Source organism: Martes martes, assembly GCF_963455335.1.
Source record: "Martes martes genome assembly, chromosome: 11".
NCBI classification, from domain to species: Eukaryota; Metazoa; Chordata; class Mammalia; order Carnivora; family Mustelidae; genus Martes; species Martes martes.
In genome coordinates this window covers 24,767,423-24,774,648 of record NC_137899.1, presented here as the reverse complement: position 1 = coordinate 24,774,648, position 7,226 = coordinate 24,767,423, and positions in this window count along the sequence as shown.

Below are 7,226 nucleotides of genomic sequence, written 5' to 3'. Positions count from 1 at the left end.
CCCAGGTGCCCCACCACTTTTTATTTTTAGAAATGAAGGGATTAGTACACTCTGTAAACACTCTTCACCTGGATCTCACCACTAGCTAAATATGTTAACAGATACCGTACTTGCTTTATCACTGATCTGTTTAGGCCCAACAGACATGGGTGCTGTCTGGGACTTTGTTTGATCTTGTTAACAGCCTCCTCACAATGTCCTGACAGGACTTTGCCCTGTGAAACCCTGCAGTATTGTTCTATCACCAGAGCTGGTGGGGGGAAGGGTGGTATCCTCAAAGATAGTGCACATCTGCGGGTGTTGTCTGATTTTACAACTTGGATCTGGGCCCTTTTGTGATATAATCAACAGAATTCTGCATTAACCTAATTGATCAGTAACTTGTCAGGTGTCTTGTAGGGAGGTCCTGTGGAACTGGCATAAGGGAAGGAAAGAATCAGAGCTCCTTGGAGGTGTCCTGTCCATTTAAAATAAACCGGTGAACCAGTAAGTAATGTTTCTCCTCGTGTGAGCCACTCTAGCAAATTAATTGAATCCAGTGACAGGGCTGTGGGAACTTCTAGGTGAGAGCTCATCGGTCAGAAGCCCATGAAACAACCTGGACTTATGATTGACTCTGAATGGGGGGCAGTCTTGCCAGTCAGAATCTTTAACTGGGTTGTGAAGCTATCCCAGGTAGGTAGAGTCAGAATGAAGTTGAACTAACTGTAGGACACCCAGCTGGGGTCTGAGAATTACTTACTGTGGGGAAAACATACACACATTGTAATTGGTGTTGGAATCGTAGTAAACAGAGGGTTCAAGTGCCAAACACAGAGAGGGAACTAGAACACTTAAATGAGACTATTGTTAGATTATCTATATTTCTAAGTTAAAAAACATTATCATCAGGCTAATAGAACCGCTTTAAAGTAAAAGATGGCATACACTTTGTGGTTTCATCTTTCTCCCTTTGCATTTAGGGGGTAAAGAGTGTGAACTGGGGAGTATATATTTTTCTACATGCTTTGCCCAATAAGATTGCCAAAAAGCAGAAGATACTTCAGAGAGAGAACTATTTCCCCTGGACAAACAATAATTTAATAGCTCACGACCACTCTGGAGAGAATCACTGTGTCATGGTGAGGATTCCTGGTAAACCTCCCCCTCCCCAGGAGGTCAGAGAAACTGCTCACCACGCTGCCTCCCCACCATACACATGCAGAGGAACTACTCTTAGACGCGCAAAGACTTAGTATCAGAGCTCCTTTCTGTTCTTGTTATCCTGGATCCTAAAGAAGACCGCCAGATACTTTTTTTTCTTAAAAATATTCCTCATACTTGAGCTGATGATTTTTACTTTTTTTTAACTGACGTAGAATTGACATACAGTAATACCCTGTTAGTTTTACATGTATATCATAGTGATTCAGTATTTTTGTACATTATGAAATGATCCCCTTGATAAATCTAGTTAGCATCTGTCACCATACAAAGTTATTGCAATACTTTTGACTATATTTCCTGTGCTATACATTACACCATCCTGACTGACTTTACAACTGGAAGTTTGTATCTCTTAATTTCCTTCACCTATTTTGCTTGGTACCCCTCCAGTCTCTCCCAGCTCTGGCAACTAACAGTATGTTTCCTGTATCTATGATCTGTTTGTTTTGTTTTGTTTGTTCATTTGTTTTATTTTTTAGGTTCCACATGTAAGTGAAATCTTGAGATTTGTCCTTCTCTGTCTTATGTCACTTAGAGATTTTTACCTTTTAATGCTATCCGTTGAATGTTTTCTCTATTTTCTTAATTATTTATTTTTTTATTTTATTATTTTTAAAAGATTTTATTTATTTATTTATTTGAGAGAGTAAGCAAGAGAGAGAACACAAGCAGGGGGAGTGGCACAGGGAGCGGGAGAGACAGGCTCCCTACTGAGCAAGGAGCCCGATTGGGGACTTGATCCCAGGCCGGCAGGATCATGACCTGAGCCTAAAGGCAAACACCCAAACAACCAAGCCACCCAGGTGCCCTCTAAATTATTTCTATTTAACTAAGTACAAAATTGAATTGTTTTCATAATCATTTTTGCAGAAGTTCAAACTGTAGATTGCTCCATTCATTAGTTTCTTCAAAGTTTTTTAGTTTGTTCTTACAATATTTAGTTTCTAACTTCCCTTGCTCTGGTTTTCGTTTTGTGTTCTTAATCCTATGATTTAACTTTCTGTTTAACCTAAACCTCAGGCTTGGGAACCATCTCTTTACATACTTGTAGGTAATTGTTCATCCTGCCTGAATGTCTTGCATTTGACTGAACATGCCCACTTCTTCTCACAATTTCTCATAGGTCTAATTTTACAAACCTTTAATCAGTTGCTGCTCTCCTCTGAACACTCTCCAAGTTTTTTCTCTTTATACGGCATGACATGAAAATTAAATACAGTTTGTTCCAGCCGAAGCCTGCCGAACGCCAAATAAAGCAAAAATAATTGCTTCTTTTTTTTCGCACCTAAGCCTTCATACCGTCTTATAAAGCATTTGTCTCCTGTTTCGACACAGAGAAGACTCATCCAATTTAACATCAGCCGTAATTGTTGGATCTCACTTGGCTTTGTTTCATCCACGGCTGTCTTAGCCAGTATTTCCACATGTTTGTTACAATTCAGTAGCATAATAAAAGCTAAACGTTAAGTCTATAAAATTATTTCTTCCACGTAGTTTTCCTTCAAAGATTGTTTTGTGAACAGTTGGTATAAATGTGAATTTAATACAAGGGGGCTCAAGAACTAAGACTTGAATGATCCTGAGGGATTGTTTTTGTTTTTTGTGTTTTGCAACCTCAGTGAAATAACACATTTGTGTGTTTTGATATGAAGTGATCACAAATAATTTAATAAGTCACCAAAGTTTTGATTTATGTACACACACACACACACACACACACACACACACGTTTATGAGTGATTTGAAAATCACTCTCTCAGGGAACCTGGGTGGTTCAGTCGGTCTGCCATCAGCTCAGGTCATGATCCAAGGGTCGTGGGGTCGAGCCCCGCATCGGGCTCCCTGCTCCATGGGGAGTCTCCTTCTCCCTCTCTCTCTACCTGCTGCTCCCCCTGCTTGTGCTCTCTCGCTCGCTCACTCTCTCACACACATAAAAATAAAATCTTAAAAAAAAAAATCACTCTCATATGCATTCCAATACGAGTTCCTGAGAGAGAAAGGGTTAAAATTATAGCTGACATGCAGGGAATTATACATAATCCACAGCCTATCTTTGTAGCCATTTTGAATTATTTTCTTCTTTTTTTTTTTAGATTTTATTTATTTATTTGACAAACAGAGATCACAAGTAGGCAGAGAGGCAGGCAGAGAGAGAGAGAGAGAAGGAAGCAGGCTCCCTGCTGAGCAGAGAGCCCGATGCGGGGCTCAATCCCAGGACCCTGAGACCATGACCTGACCCGAAGGCAGAGGCTTTAACCCACTGAGCCACCCAGGCACCCATTTTGAATTATTTTCATGTTTTTGAGTCACTTTTCAAATTTTTGTTCGTGACTAGATGAGGAAATTACAAATGAATGCATCCAAATCTATAGTAACACAAAAATAAAATGTCTGTAAGCATTATTATTAGTTGAGACCTAATAGTTACAATGGCCAAAGAAGACCTCTCAAAGTGATGTAAAAGTCCTTCTTACATTGGTAACAAGGGGGTGAGGGTGCAATCTACCAATTTTATGTTTTTATTTTACCAATAAAATAAGGTTAATTTATGTGGTTTTCAATAGTATGAACTTGTTTTAACAATGTTAATGGAGGTTGGGGAGAATTGTGACATTTTCAAAAATATACAAGCAGTATCTTCTTGACTTTTAAGTGGCTGATTTTATTTTATTTTTTAAAGATCTTATTTATTTATTGGAGAGAGAGAGAGCACACACAAGTGGGGAGAAAGCAGAGGAAGAGAGAAGAAGCAGACACCCCACTGAGCAGGAAGGCCAGTGCTGGGCTTCATCCCAGAACCCCAAGACCCCAAGATCATGACCTGAGCCAAAGACAGATGCTTAACCCACTGAGCAATCCAGGCCCCCCTGATTTTATTATTATTGTATTCATAATATTATTAGATGAACATTTAAAAAGTATTTTGTAATGCAATTTTCTTCATTTATATACAAAATTGCTTGGTTTTTTTTTTCTTTTTTTCTTTCTTTTTTGGTGTTTTTTTGGTGGTGACCATGAATGTGACATAGGTAAATATCATCCATCCTCTGCGATAATGTGTCATAATGACTAAGAAACAATCCTATGCTCCTTAATAACCCCAAGGTCTTTGGGATAGTTCAGAAATCACTGAATATTGATAGAACTTTATAATTTTAAATTTCTTAGAGACAAAATCCAGGCTGTTGTTGGAATACCAATAAACATCTACGAACACATCATTCTGGTTACCAAGTAGCATCTTCCATTCTCTTCCTCTGTTGCAGTAGTGTTTGTGTAAGTGTGGTGCTGCCTCCTCTCAGTACCCAAGTCAAACTCATCAGTTCTTCAAAGTAACTGTACCAGTGCCAAGAAGTCTTTACACTTGCAATGACGCAACAAGGTTTTAGTAACGTGGTCCCTTTAGTTCTTCTTCTTTTATCACAGCCCCCTTGGATTGGAACCCTGGCCTGAATCTCTAGGAGCAAGGATGGATGTGAGGATACTATAACAGGTACTTGGAATTATGCTGTCCCTCAGACACTAGCCCAGTAGCCTATTTGGAGATAATTCTTCATGAATTTGACATTTCTACACATATGGTGACTATGGCCCTGACTGCCCTTTGTTCTGGGCTGTCTCTTCAAGATGTTTGTTTGGCATGGGGCGCCTGGGTGGCTGAGTGGGTTAAAGCCTCTGCCTTCGGCTCAGGTCATGATCCCAGGGTCCTGGGATCGAGCCCCACATCGGGCTCTCTGCTCCGTGGAGAGCCTGCTTTCTCTCTCTCTGCCTGCCTCTCTGCCTACTTGTGATTTCTGTCAAATAAATAAATAAAATCTTTAAAAAAAAAAAAAAGATGTTTGTTTGGCAAACACCCTTGGAAAACAGAAATAGTATCTCCTGGAGCAAAGAGCAAACAAGCTTATTGTCCATTATAAAAGGTTCAGATTCCCTAAGCTGAAGGTTCCTCTCCTAGAATGCAACCCACTGCATGTGCAGGGTATTGAGACTCTACAAACAGGTGTCTTCTTCCTCCCAGGAAAGCTGATATTCTGGATACTTCTGTTTCTGTAATAAACTCTGCTTCATCTCTGACTCAAGAGTCTCGTATCTTCTACCAACATTCATGTGGCAGGCTAACTTTTTAGCTTACCAATAGAGTAAAATCTCAGATCGTTTACAGTTCTTGACATTGCCTTAAACCAAATGCATGAGCTTTGACTCCTAAAAGCCTTTTTAGCCCCTCTTGCAAATATATCCTCAGGTACATTGGCTCCACAGTGCTCCAGATAGACCTATCCATGGCTTAATCTCAGTGTGAACAGAGCATAGGCTCAACCCAGGACCCCTTAAAACTTACAAATGTGAATTGTTATTATAAGTCAGGCTCTTTTTTATATTATGCTATTTATTATGCTCATATAACTCTCCCTTGAAATAAACTTTTGCTCTATTCTGCCACATTATATTCCATGTGTCCATGAAGCTTTTTCTGAGTACCCCTGCTGTGTTAGATCTTACCCTATTGCATTCAACAGAACTTGAACTCCTAATTAAGGACTAAGTATCAGCTAATGACTAATGAAGGATAGTCAGAAGAAAGGCAGGCAGGGACAAGGGTCCCCTGCCCTAAGAGGAAACCACCCTTAAAATGATTTTACACCGCCCTGGAAGGAGACTTCCACCGTTTTCCCATGTGAACAACTGCCTAATAGGGAGATGAGCCTGTGACAAAAACGTGATTGCGTGACTGGCGCATAGAGGGTTAATCAGATTAAAACAGCCTGCCAGCAAGCCCATAAAATCCCCTAGACTGAGGACCTCCAACAGCAACCCTCTCTGGTCCCCTCCCTCTTCGGGAGCTTCGTACAATTGCTCAGTAAACTTTGCTCCGCTGCCCACCACTTCGTCTGGTTGACCTCTTCATTCTTCAGAGCAGCGTAACCAGAGACCAGGGGCACTAAGGTAAAAGGAATCCTGTAACATGACCAACAGCCACCACGAACACATTCATTCCTTGGTCTGCTGATCCTGTATTCTCAAAGCTCATTTCTTTGATTCAAAAAATTAACATTTCTTAAGTGTTGACTGAGCTTTTTTCCTGGCTTGAAATGGAAACTTATGAAGGTCAGACTTAAATGTAAAATGAAAATTTTATTTACTAATAACCCAAAATAGCATTCTTACCATTAGGATTCTGAAGAACAGGGGTGCCTGGGTGGCTTAATGGGTTTAGCGTCTGCCTTCGGCTCAGGTCATGATTCCAGAGTCCTGGTGACTGGGCTCTGCATTGGGCTCCCTGCTCAGTGAGGAGCCTGTTTCTGCCTCTCCCTCTGCCTGCTCATTCTCTCTCAAATAAATAATAAAATCTTAAAAAAACCAAAAACAAAATTCCTATGTTTAAGTCCTATATAACCTCTGGAACCTCAGAATGTGACTATAGGGGCTAGCATCTTTAGAGAGGTGATTAAGTTAAAATTATGTCATTAGTGGGACCCTAATCCAGTATGACTGGTGTCCTTATAAGAAGAAGAAATTTGGACAGACACACAGAGAGAACATCATGTGAACATAAAGATGGCCATCCACAAGCCAAGGAGAGGAGCCTCAGAAGAATCCAGGCCTGCCAACACCTTGTTGGACTTCTAGCCTCCAGATCTGTGAGAAAATAGATTTCTGATTTTGTAAGCTACCCAGTTTGTGGTACTTTGTATAGTAGCCCTACATCGCTATTTGCATCCTACCCTTCCCTGGGACCTTCTATTTCCTTTGAGGCCCCATTTCAGTATTCGATTCAGCAGATCCTTTAAATTATAAATTATTTCTTTGAGAGTTACAGTGAATCACTTTTCTTGATGATTCAATTTCCAGCAGATTACCCCATCATACCACTTGAAGTTGTTAGCATTAGCAGATAAATCAACACCGCTCTTGTCTAGCAAGACTGGTTTTCTGTACTGTCTTTAAAAATAAGGAGAGGGGGTTGCACCTGTGTGGCTCAGTGGGTTAAGCCTCTGCCTTTGGCTCAGGTCATGATCTCA